The sequence below is a fragment of the Epinephelus lanceolatus genome, chromosome 13 (genome assembly GCF_041903045.1).
Source record: "Epinephelus lanceolatus isolate andai-2023 chromosome 13, ASM4190304v1, whole genome shotgun sequence".
Taxonomy (NCBI): domain Eukaryota; kingdom Metazoa; phylum Chordata; class Actinopteri; order Perciformes; family Serranidae; genus Epinephelus; species Epinephelus lanceolatus.
In genome coordinates, this window is record NC_135746.1 from 13,806,803 (window position 1) to 13,822,877 (window position 16,075).

Genomic DNA, 16,075 nt, shown 5'->3' on the forward strand with positions numbered 1-16,075 from the left:
AAGTGCGGCATAACCTGTTAAAGGTCCAGTGTGTTGGATTTAGTGGCATCTATCAGTGAGATTGCAGAACTGAAATTATTCATTCGTGCCATGCATGTAGAATTACAGTGGCCATACAAAAACGCAAATGGCCCTATCTAGAGCCAGTGTTTGATTTGTCCGTTTTGGGCTACTGTAGAACAACATGGCGGACTCTGTGGAGGACCCGCTCTGTATGTAGATATAAACGGCCCATTCTAAGGTAACAAAAACATGTCAATTCTTATTTTCAGGTGATAATAAGATAATGAAAACACAGTTACGAATACGGTGTATGATTTCTACCAATAAATACCCCTAAATCCAAAACACTTGACTTTTAATTTGGGAACTTCACAGGTGTTGGTAGACCTAATAGCCTCAGGACAGAGTCAGGCTAGTTGTTTCCTACTGCTTCCAGTCTTTATACTAAGCTACGCTAACCAGCTCCTGGCTGTATTCAGCAGAAAGACAAGAAAAGTGGTATTGATCGTCCCATCTAACTTTCAATAAGAGAGCAAATAAGTGTATTTCCAAATATGTCAAACTATTTCTTCACTGTTTTATCTGTGGCATAAAGTTTTCTGTTTTCTCTGGCATTTAACAAAGTATTAGGTTAATCAACAAAGAGAACGCACATAAATAGTGTAGGTAAAGGATCATGTGAAAAATGGAAAAATAATTCCTACAGCCTCTTTGTTTTGATATTACTTTTATTTAATGTCCCTGAAACAGCCAAAACATCTGTCTCTCACAAAAACCTATTCAGTTCTTGCCTTGGTTCAGATAATCTATAACTCATATATAGGAGAGTCAAGTGAGAGTCTGGCCGGACAGGGAACGCCAGCTAGGTGTGAGGTGAGCAGGTCACAGACAGCCTGTGAGCCAATCGCAGTCTGACAGAGTCAAAGCCCCCAAACAGACTGGAGAATCCATCTAGCAACCCAGAGCAACCAGCGTGGGCTTTCTAGAGGAACGCACCAGACAGGAAACCACATGATATGTGTGCTTTAGTGTCTGCCGTGTGTGTGTCTGTGCGAGAGTATGTGTGTGTGTAGGTGTTTCTTTCTCTGTTATACACATATAGTCTCTGTGGTGTGGGATGGCTGAGGTCATCTGAGTGGAGACGGTCTCATATTGTGACCATGCTTGTTTAATGGAAGTCAATCAGGGCTTGACTCTTCATGCCAAGATTCCTCACTTTATTGATTACTCAAAGAGTTTTCAAGGAAATTCACATTACTGCCAGATGTTAGATTTCTCTCTGCGGAGCATTTTAACATGAGAAGCTGATTTTTAAAGACGCTCCACCAGTAATGGCACTGAATTCAAACTCTGAAAATCATTACAAGAACGGAAGTCCTAAAGTAGTAAAACATTTTATTTTTTTGTTCCAAGTAACTTCCATAAATAGAGCCCTTGATAGCACAGCCCACCTTTTGTTCGGACCAGTCTCCTGGCCAAACGCTCATCTGCCATTGGTTACAAAAAAAGGAGCATATTTCCTCATTTTGCTGGGAAGGAAATGAAATTGCAACAATCATGCTTTGGTTACGGAGGAACCTGCCTGCCGCGAGAACTTCCTCTGCTGCTCTGCTGAGAGATTGGATTTCTCTCTCTGCAGCGGAGAAGCAGAGAGGTAGCAGAGGGGTCGGCGAGGCCAGATGGGCTGTGACCTGGGTCTCTGTCCTCAGTACTCCAGACTGCAGCTGCAGCTAATGATTATTTTTTATCTTTGATGACTCAGTTACTCAGTTTTTCCTTTCCTTTTTTAACATATGCATATTGAACTTTTTTTCTGTCTTTGATTATAGATCATTGGTTCCCAACGGGTCCAGATTTCTTCCTACTAATTAGTTAAAGGTCCACACAGTTTAATATATTTCGCATCATACTTTGACCATGTTGTTGAGCTAGTTTGCTGTCTCTGTCAACAAGTGTCTGTTATTCACTCATTCTACAGTAGGAAACAGCACTTCAAAATAAAAGCTATGAATATTTTTTTATTGGATTATACTGTACGAGTTGTGAGAGTTCGTTTACAGGTGATTTTTTATAGTTTTGCTGTTGTTAAAGGCAGAATTTTGAATTATTTGTTCACTATGGAGGCATGTGAGAAAAACAATGTTTTTTTTTTTTTTAACAAATTCCACTTAACACGGGATGAGTAATGGACATACAAATGGTCATTTGGGGGGTGAAGTATTCCTTTAAAACTCCCTAAGGAAGCACATTTGTCCATCTGAGTGTCTTTGAAATGGATCCATCCAGTGTTGATGCCCAGAGAGACACATTCTCCCTGTCCTTGATTCTTCCTGCCTGTCTGTCTGTCTGTCTGTCTGTCTGTCCCACCATCTCTTTCTCCGCCGGCCTGCCCGCCTCTTCGTCTCTCCCTGTGTCTCTCTGGCTAGAGTGATGATTCAGGGCCTATTGTGAAGTCAGCAATCCGATACAGAGCCAGCCCGAGAGCAGGGAGGGAGGAAGGTGGACGATAGCGGGAGGAGGGAGGAGGGAAGGGGGAGAGAAACAGAAGGGATTATGGGTGTTCTCAAAGCCAGGTCCATGCTGTCTGGAGCCCCGGGCACTTTGGCACCCTTTACCTGTCCTCTGCTTTACCTGTTGCTCTCATTCTCCGATTAAGTCTCCGTGTCTCTTTGTCTTCCTTTATCTGTATCTTTCTCACACCCCCGAGCTCCACGCTGTCCCGTTTTTGCTCTCCCTGCCCTTCCTTTTTTTCTCTTTCACACTTACGTACATCCTCCTCTCCCTCAAGCGGCCTTCCTTCATTGCAGACATATGGTATAGTGAGTGATTTTATTAGGAAGATGATATGAAGTGTTTCAAGGCCTGGTATGATGGAACAGCTTGCGACTTCGGAGACGCTCTCCTCGGTGCACAGGGCAGCAGTAACTTCTAACAGTATTGAATCTGAGAGCAGATGGCATGTGAGAGCATACCTATCTGTCCGCTGAATGTCCCTCCATGTGTCTCTTTTTGGAGGATATCTACCTTATGTTGTACCTCTCACAAGCACACACGCTGTGATGTCATGAGCAGCATTATTTAACAGGCAGCTGGGAGGCCATTCATCATTTAATTAAAAGCGTCTGAAAGGGATCTGAGGCCTAATGAGATTAGCTTTAATTATTGATGCTTCTGCTGCTGCCACAGACACGCACTTACACACACACAGGCTCACAAACACACACACTCCAGTTATGACTACCACGGACACTTTCTTAGACTCTCAGTTCCAGCACACAAACACTTACATGGTTACTTTTTTTTTTGCTTTTAATTCTTCGCTCTCGTACCTGATGTTGCTCCCGACACACACATCTCATTGATTTCAGTGGGATGTGGAGGTGCTCGGGGGGCTGGGCTGGTGGATTCAGAGGGGGGAAGGCTGCGGTATGGGGACCGAGCAGGGGGTGCGGTAGCTGCGGTCGGGTTGGGGATGAGGAAGGGCGAGGAGGGGGGTTGCAGGAGGACGGTGTTGAGTTTCTCCAGGTCTCACACAGCAGCAGAGAGGGGCTCTTACTGTTCTAGTCCACTCGCTCGATTCTCCATTTCATTAGGTTGAATTCAGCCACGAAAAATGGAGTCCATAAACACCAGTGGATGTATTTGGAAAACCTATTTAAGTTAGTCAACCCTCTCTCAACGTTTATTTACATACTTTGTTGAAATAATCTCATTTCAAACTTTCTAACAGTGTATATTCTCAATCTGTTCTCATTTTAGCGTCATCAAATACCGATGCTTTGTCACACCCCTCAGTGTCTCATAGTGACACACAGGGCACCCTTTAGTGTCTCTATGTGACTTACAACTGAAGCACGTAAAGCACGGTTAATGTTGTGACACAGCTGTTTAAGTTTAGCCAACAAAACTACTGTGCTTGGTCAGGTTTTTTTTAAAAAAGGTCATGTTTTGGGTTTAAGTAAGTACGTAGCAATAACATAACGTTAAGTAAATTCGGCAAGTGAGTGGCGTCAGTGCGCGACACCTGTAGGTCAGTTACTTTTCATTAAAACGACACTGACGTTTGGTTTCAGACGGGACACAAGTTGCGTTCTCGTGGGTGAAAGTCTTGTCCTGTTTGACCCAAGTATTGCCGCAGATAGGTTTACATTGAAGTTAGTTAAAGCCTGGTGCGTGTCATAAAGACGCCAAGGGGTGTGACAAGGCCTCTGTATTTGACAACCTGGGGGAAGGGAACAGGCTGATATTTTGTACCTGCAGCATTTCATTATTTTATCAAATGGAAATATTTTAGATGTCTTATGTGTCTTTTTATATTAATTTTCTCCAGAATTTAGCCCGACATGTTTGGTTTGTTTGCATCATCAGCTGCAGTAGAATTTGAAATAAAGTTTGGCTGCACAGTTTCAGTTTGTTATGGCCAAATTGACATGGCTCAAATCAAAGATAAATTTGTGCTAAATATCTTGATTCTTATTCTTTGTTTTTGTCTTCTTGTTTTTTTCCTTCTTCTTGTTTTTTTCCTTCTTCTCATCTTCTTCTTCCTCTTGCTATTCTTGTTCTTCTTTTTTCCCTTTTCCTTGTCCTGCCTTTGTCTTCTTTTTTGTTCTTTTTCATTTTCTATTTCTTTCTTTCTGTTCTTTGTTTTCATTCTTGTCTTCTTGTTCTTATTTTGTCTTCTCTTTCTCCTTTTTTCATCTTGTTCTTCTTTTCCTTCTTTGTATTTTTGTTTTTCCTTTTTGTCTTCTCCCTCTTTTCTTTCTTGTTCTTCTTTTTCTTCCTCATTTTTTTCTCCTTCATTTTTGTCTACTTGTTTTTTTTCCATTTTCTTGTCCTATTTTCCTTCTTTTTTTGTCCCCCTCTTTTCCTTCTTCTTGTCTTCCATTTTTCTTCCTCTTGTTCATTTATGTTTTCTTCTTCTTTTTAGGCTTCCTTGTTTTCTTCTCTTTTATATTTGTCTTGTTTTTTTCACTTTCTTTTTTGTCTTCTTGTTCTTGTTCTTTTTGTTGTTGTTCTTCCTCATCTTTGTTTGTCTGCTTCTTGCTGTTTTCCTTCTTCGTTTTCTTCACTGTCTTCTTTTTATCTAGTTCTTCTTTTTCTTCTCCTTGTTTTTCTTTTTCGTCTTCTTTTTGATCTTTTTCTGAATCGAACCTTCAACTTAAATTACCTCTGTTGACAAACAGGTTTAGTTTGGTGAGTACATATCTGTAATATTATCTTCCATACTGTCACAACTTCTACCTTGGTGACTAATCTGCGACTGCGCTCCTGCTCTGACTCGTACACATTACGCAGCGTAGAGCTGGAATTCATGCATTGAATCATTCTGTTCAATTATTTAGCGCTGCTGATTTTCAGTTAATTGATTAATCACATTGTTTATAAAATGTTATAGATGAACGTTACAGAAATATTAACGATTATCTGTCTGTGTCTGACTTTGTTTCTACTGATGTGTAGATTGTATCTTTAGACATTTCATATTGTGTGTTTCTCTGTGCCACTGATTAGAGTGGTGTGTGTGTGTGTGTGTGTGTGTGTGTGTGTGTGTGTGTGTGTGTGTGCGTGCGCCTGGTCAGCCGTGGACTGGTTTAGGTTTCTCCCAGTTGTTTTTTTAATCACTCTCATCAGATTAGCTGAGCAGGGGCAGTCGAGGCCAAACGCTTCACAATTAACAGTGCAGAACTGGGCCTACACACACACACACACACACACACACACACACATCCATCAGTGACTTTTCATTTGTCTCCATTGAGTAAAGCTGCATTAAATCATGTCTGTGATCCCCTCACTCTCTGAGACAATGAGGAGCCAATTTAAATGGCAGATATGAAGACCACCAGGACGGCAAGGAGGCCTTAGTCCCTCTCCTCCTCTACTGCTCTTCCTCCCTAAATGTGGATTCACTACAAGTTGATTAAATACAAATAATCTGAGATTCTAAAATTACAGCAGTGAAGTGCGCTGACCACTCTTTGTCCATAGCTGAGATGAAAACTCAAGACGTTATTTTTAAAGATGGCCAATTAAACCCAGAAGGAATAATGAAAATAATTAATAAAACGTCACGATTCCTTGCTTTGTAATCACAAGAAATTCATTGTTGAATACCAGAACCATATGATACTGTAAATGTGGACTTTCTGCTAGGAAACGTAGTACCGACCTAGCAAGGGTCATGCAGAAATGACCTAGCATTGTCCTCATGTAGACATGGCCAGTATGAGGTCGGCAAGCTGTTAAGAATGCGTTCTCAAATAGGAATGAATGATAATTTAGAAAGGGTTTACTAGTGAGGTGTGACCGCAGTAACGGTGGCTTGACTATTTTTCTCTACAACTTGGGTTCGTATATCGCTGAATTTGCCGAATCAGGTGTAAGAATCTGATGGGTCGCAGAAAAGTAGGCGGCTGCCCTCGTCACACTCCGAAATTTGGTCATGGACTTTCCACTAGGGATGTCCCGATCCAGCTTTTTCACTTCCGATCTGATACCGATATTACAGCCTTGAGTTTTGGCCGATACCGATACCAATCCGATCCAAGCGCGTATTATACATATTCACTTATTTTGTTGTCAGTCATGTTAGAAAAGGTTTGATCAAGCGATATTACTCTAACAAGAACAACTTAATCGGGTTAGTTAGAATGATCCACAACAGTTGGTATGAGAAACTGACCTGTTTATTGTTAACAGGGTTAAATAAACAAACTTTAAACTTGAACATTAACATTAAATAAAAAATATAGCTGGTGTGCTTTGGCTGCTTTGGCCCCAAATAAATAGAAAATAAATTAACACAAGAAATCTTTAAAATGTCTAACACTGAAATTAAAATAGCAGCAAGACTCCACACACTTGTGCTTTGGCCCCCTAATAAATAAAAAATAGATTAACACCACAAGACATTGTTGGCATTTTACAAACAATGCAGCCTTTCCTTTTCAGTTATTTTAGTAGTGTCAGTGCCAGCCTGGTGCTGCCGTTTCCTGTGTGTCTGCATGCTGGCCTGGTGGATTGATAGTAAGTGCTGGAGCGGATCACTGGAATGGACTGCTTGAATCGCAGAGTGCTGGGCTGGCTGGAAAACCTGGATTGGAATCCGTGAAAAACTGGATCGGATTTCTTGGATCGGCATTTTTCCAAGCAGTCCGATCCGATGCTGATGCACGTTTTTTGCTAATATCGGCGGCCGATATTTGGATCGGGACATCCCTACTTTCCACGTCCACATACAACGTGCAAGGTACCCTGGGTGCGTTGGTTGCTGACGTTCTGACACTGTGTCAAGTTCTGCCTGTTACATGCATTGTCTTCTTTTCGAAATACTTACTGTTTACATTAAGTCTCTTTCAAAATAAAGACACTACATCAGTACAACACCGCAAAATGAAGGTCTTTCTTTCCTTCAACAACAAGCACACATGGTTGGGTTTTGGAAAAAAGAACAGGGTTTTGCTTTAGAATCTTACAGGACGCTAATACAGCTCTCCCGAGTGAAAGTCCTTGTTTGCTGGACCCATCCACCACCGCTCCTACCTACCCTACTAGGACTTGCCGCCTTAACTTTCGTTGTTGTCCCGCCGCGTTTCCCTGAGTCTGCCAAGCACCGTTAAATAATAGTAATAGTGACCCCCTGCATATCATGCCAACGTTTAAGGACAGCTTTTTTTCGTCACTGTCTGACGCCGTAAGTCACTGCCCAAGCACAGGATTTCGATGACTTTGGAGTGAGACCGCGTTGTCATGTTCAACGTGAGACTATAAGTCAATGTTAAGTTTTTTTTCCCCAACTTTGAAGTTGTAGAATGTCACGTGTCACGTAACATGTGACATACACGTCATGTTGTGTTACATTAGTAACAAACATACTTAGTTTAAGCTAAGCATGATCTTTTTTCTAAAGCTAACCAAGTAATTTTTGTAGAGATGCGACAGTTTCACAACTTGAACTACGCGTTTAAACCTGCGACTGTTAATGGTCATACATGAGCTTTTACGTCATCCACCAGGCGAGCTAATTTAGAAAGTGCTCCTGTGGGTTGTATCTAGGGATGGGTACCGAACAATTATCCATCATTGTATCATAATTTTCGCTATTCTTCCTGAAGATGAGAGATCTGTGTCGCTCACCCTGGCTGCCTGCTGTGTGTGAGTGGAGAGAAGGGGACGGGGCTGTTGTTCCAGTGACACACACACAAACACACACGCACACAAGACAGCGCACACACCAACTCAAGCTCGTAGCTTGCCTTTTAGATAGATAACGATGGCGGAGAGAGCCAAACAGTCAAAAGTGTGGCTTTACATTACAAGAGGTGATGCAGACACAGCGCGTGGCGGCAACGCAAGTAATTTGTCAAAACACCTTGTGAAAGTGCATCATATTCAGACGTACAGGGTTTGACGGCCCGAGCACAGCTAGTTCATTTACGTCCAGTTCAGGTTTGTAACATTATGCTAGCAGCCAACACAAAACGAGCCGTTCACATTACTCTCTGTGGCAGGGAACGGTCCACAAACCTCACCGCACTTTAGGGACTGTTCTTTACTTATGAAGGGACTGTCAGGGGAGGAGGGTGGCTGGTTGATTTTTATTTCATTTTTTTTATTTTATTTTGATCCCCCCTTTGTTAATCACTTATTGATGCTGTTTTTGAAGTATGAATGTCAATAAGTAATTTATTCCATTGAAATATCATTGATGTATTATACAAAAGTGATTTATCTTTTTATAAATGACAAAAGGCACATCTGCCTCATTTTTGCTGTGGTATTGTGATACTACTCAGAACCATGATATTTTCACTGGTATCGTACCGTGGGTCCCAATTTTGGTACCGTGACAACACTATTATTTTATGTATTTTACATTTCAAGTTGTAAAAAGTAAAATGTTTTGTTAAAAAACTATTTTGTTGCAAAATGAGAATTGAGAAAATAAAGCAATTTATGATCTTAATTTGTTTTTTTCTTCCTCAAAAAGTATCGATAAGAGTAGTAGTACCGTTAAAATCTTAACAATACCCATCCCTAGTTGCATCAGTGGGTAATAACATACAACCTGCGTCCCATGGGTTGGAGAACAGTGCAATGTGTATTTTATGCTACAAAATCACTGTTATCTCTTGTTTTGTGTTTTCCTTTCCAAGCTGATGAACTCACACACCACATCAGTCTTTTAAAATCCACTGTAAGTCCTTTGTTTGTCCTGAATGGCGTAACATCTCTGTGTTATATAGCTTGGAGCGGCCGTGCTGCGTGTTGTTCTCTCGTTTATCAGATTGTTCATATTGTCTCGGGGGTTCGATGTAGAGGTCAGCGTCTAGTTTTAGCGCTATTTTTGTCTTTTTCTTTTTCTCTCCCTGTGCAATCTGAAGACAAAGGTTCAAAGACATTTGATACTTTAACTGTGTGTGAATATACCTTCAGCTCTGTGTCCTCCAAATTGTGAGTAATACTCAGCAGCTCTTGGCAAATTCATTTGAAAATAACAGGTAAAACCAGAGAGAAAGAGAGAGAGAGATGTTTTTGGAGAGTACCTTTTCACCCAAACACCTCCTCCTCCACCTCTTCCCTGCTCCACAGACTCACCCTGTTCTTCCCTTTCACTCCCTCACTTCTTTTTTTCTTTTATAGCTTCCTACTACACCTGAAAAAGGGGCATTTTTGGAGGCATAAAGAGAGGGATAGTTTTACACCTCCCCAGGCCGGGGGAACTGGGGGGTGTAGGAGGAGTGGTGGAGGGAGGGAGGAGGCTCGGCACAATGTATTTTACATGAAAGGAAGGGGATAGAGTTACCTCACCGATAACCACTCATACAAATGGGGAGAGCAGAGAGCTTTGGGCAGGGGACAGGTAAATGTGTGAGACTGTGTGCGTGTGTGTGTGTGTGTGTGTGTGTGTGTGTGGGTTTGAGAGAGACAGAGAGAGAGAGAGAGAGAGAGAGAGAATGTGGAGGACAGATAGAGATGGAGGTTGTGTTGGTGTGGTGAGTAACATCCTTCATGAGCGGGTTTTGCGGTCAACACACACCGGCCGATGTCAGAGAGGAGCATGGTTGGATGATCATGTTGCACAGGTGTGTGTGTGTGTGTGTGTGTGTGTGTGTGTGTGTGTGTGTGCCTGTGTTTGTGAATGTGTGAAAGACTGTCTATTTTTATTATTTACTTTCTGAATCCTGCTGTGTCAGGTACACAAATAATGTCTTTCTCATCTGTCTGTTCCTGACTTAAAAAACCCAAGATGGCATCTAATCAGTCCAATGGAGATGCTCGTCTGGTGCATATGCAAAAAAAAAAAAAAAAAGTTTGTAGCTTCTGGGTTTACTTCCTTGTTGTGCGGTCCACTAAATATACACAGTAGTGTTTCACCTGGTGGGCCTGCCTGTGAGTTCCTGCTCGGCTCATGGACTTTACATTATGACGAGTTTTACAAATATAAAACATCCATAGATCAAAAATTTAGAATAGAAAGAGTAATGTTTGCAAAAAGAGTCTTGTTTGCAGTTCAAAGTGTCCTGTCAACAGTTTTACGGACTCTCTATTTTAGTGGTGGTCTGTGGGGAAAATTCTTTTCGACCAACAGGTAATTTTTTTTGCTGCAATACCAGAAGTGGCCACCGCTTTCCCGAGGGACTTGGGACATCATTAGCATGGCTCTAGTAAAACCAGTCTTTTACACTTCAGTTGTTGTACAGATGAGGCACACAAGATGTAATGTCTTCATTGTTGAGGTTTAAACTTGGTGCTGTAGATTTTTTAAACTTTTGACAGAGCCACGGTAGCTATTTTTTCTGCTTTCCAGTATTTATGCTAAGATAAGCTAAGCTAAGCTAAGCTAAGCTTCCTATTTATCAAACATACATGACACTGGTATTAGTCTTTTCATCTAACTCCTTATAAGAAAGCAAATAAGTATGTTTCCCATAATATTCAACTATCCCAGCAAACATTCAGTTGTTAATTAACTGCTGTCTGAAACCCCAATCAAAATATTCTATTATGATATGAAAGTTGAGCTGACAGCCCCAACTTTACCTAGCCATCAGTTGGACGTACTTCCTTAGCATCTTAGTATCATCCAAGTATGACCTACACAACCAAATAATAAAGACATTTGACCCACAAAGGACTCAAACCCAGCCTCCCTGACGAAACCCCTTCACTTTACCCATTCATCCACTACGCTAGAACTGACTAATTGCATAGACTTTGTCATTCTTCATACTACGTCACCTGACTTTCCAACTAAAAGCCCCAAATTCTACCTTACCCATGTGATCGAATATACATTGAATATAAACTTTTGGCTCTTAGAAACACAGGCTTAAAAAAGATTAGACAGGAATATAATTCAATTATAATATAATAAAATAATAATTTGATTTGTAAAGCACTTATCTAAACAAGGTAACAAAGTGCTTCACAAAGTGCATGAAAATAAGACAACAATAACAATACAATATTGAAATAAAATGTTAAGAGCTGAGAAAAATAGTTTGTGCAGAGGCAAAAATAGAACAAAAGGAAATAAAGCACAAAAGGTACAAATCAAAAAGTACAAATCAGGCATTACAAGGGAAATCTTTCCTTTAAAAATGTATTTTAAGAATTGATTTAAGAATGGGTAATGTGCTAGCTAGACTAATCTCCACAGGCAGAGAATTCCAGAGCCTTTGCATGTAGAAATATATAAATACCATTAATGTGTTTTTTATATATTCTTAAAAAAAGGCGTTGAGTCTTTGGACTTGGAGTGGTGGTCTGATCAAAACTATTTCACAACCAAACCAATAAATTGTCAACAAAACGTTGTTGTATATTTCCTGGTTTGTAAGAAAGGGTCTGACTGGATCATAACTGGACATGGAAACAACATCACCATCTGGCCATCTGCTTCATAACCGCCTTGCAGTGTTTTTGGCACGACTGTGACCATTTTTGGCCAGGGCCATGTTGTCACCACCGACCAGCGTTAACTGGGATTTGTTTAAACTCCGATTTAGTTAATTAGTTATATTGGCAAATTATAAAGCACAGATATAAAGTGATAAGAAATGCACTTTATTAATGCAGATCATTAATCAGATAAATGCATTTTAAAGATCTAGGGAACTTATGAAGAAGTCTCACTTCAGATTACATAAAAAAGAACAACAACAATAAAAGAGACACAGAGCAGCAGTGTGTCTCTGCCTGTCTCCCTGTCTGCCAAGTCAAAGATAAACTGCTGTTGTTCCACTTGAAGAACAAAGTTGTTCTCGAGGGCCTTTTAAAAGGGAGTGAGACACCTCCGTCCGACACTTTTAAAACCCTCCTAAAGTCAACAAAAACCCAGTCGTTTAGCCGTCTAATATACTACCTGCTTCCTTTTCTCACTTCACTGCTCTGATGTGCCCACGCCGCGCTACTGTACTGTTTTTGTATGTCTTTTATTTTTTTGTATTCCATCAGGCGTGTTTTGGGACGCCTCCCCTGCTCGCTTCTCCACTTGCTGTGAAAATATTTCATCGGGGATGTTTTTGGACGACCCCCTCCCGATGGGGGTCCGGCCCGGCTAATAATAAAGTGCTTGAGTTGTCAAGCGCTTCGGCAACACCCTAATCTGTTCTGACAGCTAGTCCTCCACATGCGCTCTCAAACGCCCCGCGCACGCACACGAGTGCATGTCGGCATGCGCGCACAGCACACTCTCGACAGGCGTTTGCACTGATGTATGCACATAGGTCCGCTGACAGTCTATCAATCAGGGTGTTTATTGGGGTTGGGGGGGATAAATGCTGTGGGACAGGGCCGCATGCTGTCGCCATGGTGACGGAGCTAAAGGTGGCGTGTGCACAGTTGGAGATGGTGGCCCTGTTCCAAATTGGTCTCCGGGCCTGTGTTCATTCGGCACCCTTCTCAGCTGTTTTCTGTTGCCGTGGGGATGTACAGTAACATTCAGAGTGGTCTGTATGTTAAAGGCTCCACTCACCCAAATTAAAAACTCAAATGAAGCAGTATCTCCTGCAGCTATGCAGATATTCTAGTTTGTTTTGCCGGTTGAGTATTTAGATCATAGCTCAAAATGTACATTAAAAATTTATTAACACGCTATGATATTTATGGTGTGTTCCATTTGAGCTGAGAGGTCAGAATTTCTGATTTCCAGGTCAGAAATTTCAACTGGAGTCTGAAGTCAGATTTCCAACTTGGAAAGTCCGAGGAACTTCACCAACCCCAACCTCAAAATCCAAGATGTCTGCTCCATGCATCAATAGTAGTGAAAGTTGTTGTAATATACTGTTAATAAGCACTTCTGTCTTATTTATGGCTCATTAATACAATGTAATGCATTTTATCAGGTGGTTTTGTTGGGGCAGCTGCAGCTCAAAGGTAGAGCAGGTCGTCTACTTATCAGGAGATCAGGGGTTCGATCCCCGGCTCCTCTAATCTGCATGTCAAAGTATCCTTGGGCATGATACCAAACCCCAAATTGCTCCTGATGGCATCATTGATTGTGTTTGAATGTTTGACAGAGTAGCAGGTAGCACCTTGTACAGTAGCCTCAGCCATCAGTGTATGAATGTGTGTGTGAATGGGTGAAAGTGGCTCTGTAGTGTAAAAGCGCTTTGAGTGGTTGGACGACTAAAATGGCACCATACAAGTGCATCCAGTTACCATTTAACAATGGCTGACTTATCTAGAACTAAATCTAAAAGAACCACGCGCCAAGAATTATAATGAGGTGCCGGTTGCTGGCAATAGACTTGATTGTAGAAAACAAGTCTCTGGCTCCATTACATTTCTTTGAGTTTGCTCAACTGTTACGTCACCATTTTTGTTTTCCGACTTCTTGCACTGGAACACAGTAAGCTCAGGTGTGACATCAGTCCCAGCTCTGATCTTTGACTTCCGGGGTAAATGGAATTGCTATACCAACACAAAAAGAAAGTACACGTTGTTTTAGATGTTTGATTTCCTACATTCCTTTACACATATTTTGGTCACTCCAGGTCACTCTTCAATCTCTCGATCTCTCGATCAGGCTTTTACCAGGTTAACTAAAGGATATATGGTACGTTTGACACAATTGGACCATATTAAAACAGTACATCAGTACAACTTAGTGACATTGCTGCAGCCATTTAACAGCACAATGACAAATGAGTGGTGCTTCAAAGCAGTATGGTAAAGCCAAATCAGCAGAATCTATCGACAAATGCCCCAACATAACGTGGATGTTTGGAGCAGCAAATCCCATCTAAACAAGATACATTCTGTCAGGTTACTGTTAGCCAAATAGCCTAACACATTTTATTCTGATGTGCGTTTAAAATCAGATTCGTGAGTAGGGTCAGAATCTCTTTACAATGATGAGTAGCCTCAGAAAGAAGATACAATTCATGTGTGAAAGACTGAGTAATAACTTTAATTTCCACAACTAGTAACCATGGTAGTGTAGCTCTGACTAACACAAAACAGTTTGCATAGGTAGCCTAGAAAGTAGCTCCAGTGAAAACAGTTCATGAAAACTGGCAACTTAATCACCAGAATAAATGTTGGTATTGAACCAGTGGCGTACAGTAGTTAGGATAGGATGGGCCCTAGTGCCAGATTTTGCTTCAAAACGGCTACCATATATTTTATGGTATTGTCACATGATCAAATATAGACTCGACGCTGGACAACATCAATCTACATATTATCAGTCATCACTGCAAATGTGTATATGACAAAACACTAAATTAAATAAGAAATTGTTCATTAAATGGATTTTTAAAATAGTAACTATAGTTTATATAATTTATGTTAAGTGAACATAGAATTTTTCAATAGACTGCTATTGACTACTTCATTGATGGAGATGGGTTTGCCTTTGCAGATATAGCAGATAATAGCATTTGTATTTTAGCGTGTGTTCTTATTTGAACACAGGCGTATTTCTTAGGTGGCAAGTTCAATAACTCACAAGGGCCCGTCCTCTGCTTTAGAGATGGGGGCCCGTGTTTCTGCAAATCGACAGATAAGTATGTAACATTTGTACATTGTTATGTAGCAGATATGTCAAAACTTTACGTTTCTTTATTTCAACAGCACTGCGGTTAACATGTGGTTATGTTAGGCACAAAAACACTTGGTCATGGTTTTGAGAAACTCATGTTTGGGGTTAAAATACTCGATATTTGTGGCACAATTGGGCTGGAAATGCCACCAATGTCTCACTAAAAAACAGTCACTTTTGTAGTTTGTTGATCTCAAAGAGTGGTCTGCTGCAGCTTGGCAGACATTCATCCACCTTCCCCTCCACCTCCTGACAACAAAGTCAGCTCATATATATGTAATCACAAATACGTAGGACAATGGTTCCCAACTGGTGGGTCATGGTCCAAAAGTGGGTCTCCGGTCCATTCTGAATGGACCACAAGTGACTTTGAAATGTCTCAATACACTTTATTATTAAGTACAGTGAATTTCCAGCACAGAGCTTTTATTTTGAAGTGCCGGTTCCTGATGCAGAGTGACTGACTAACACATAGCTACTTGACAGAGACATGGCCAAACACAAGTATGGCACTGAACTTATTCAACTGTGCGGACCTTGAACTAATGACTGCAGAGAAATCTGGACCCTGTGGCCTGACCAGTTGGGAACCACTGACTTAAGAAACACTGATATGATACATATGAAATGTGCTATGTAATGTATCTGTGGTTTGCGGACATGTACATGCCAACATTTTCCTCTAGTGACTAAGCTGAAATTGGGACACTTTCTGTAGAAACAAGTTAGAGCATCAGAGCTAAGAGAGAAAATATGACCCTGTAAATTTTTATGAGTGTGTTGAGGTTTACTTAAGGTATTTTGGACGAGATGTGTCAGACATCAAGGCTGGTTTAAGCCTGGTTTAAGTGTGCGTATGTGTGTGTTTGGGCATGTGCCTCCCCCTGACAACACCTTGACGACCACAGTGAAAGAGTGCCATCTTCAGACCGAGGCAACTGGGAATCCACCCAGTTGATACTACAGCCTCCCGAACTTCTCCCCCCAGCTCAGCTACACCTCACATATGACGCACACGTGCAG

The 16,075-nt window shown here is 41.2% G+C and overlaps 1 protein-coding gene across 4 annotated transcripts in view; it reads left to right on the forward strand.

The window, feature by feature from the left end:
* Window positions 1–16,075, forward strand: part of eya4 (EYA transcriptional coactivator and phosphatase 4) — an 80,124-nt gene that overhangs the window by 14,975 nt on the left and 49,074 nt on the right. The window lies entirely within an intron of this gene.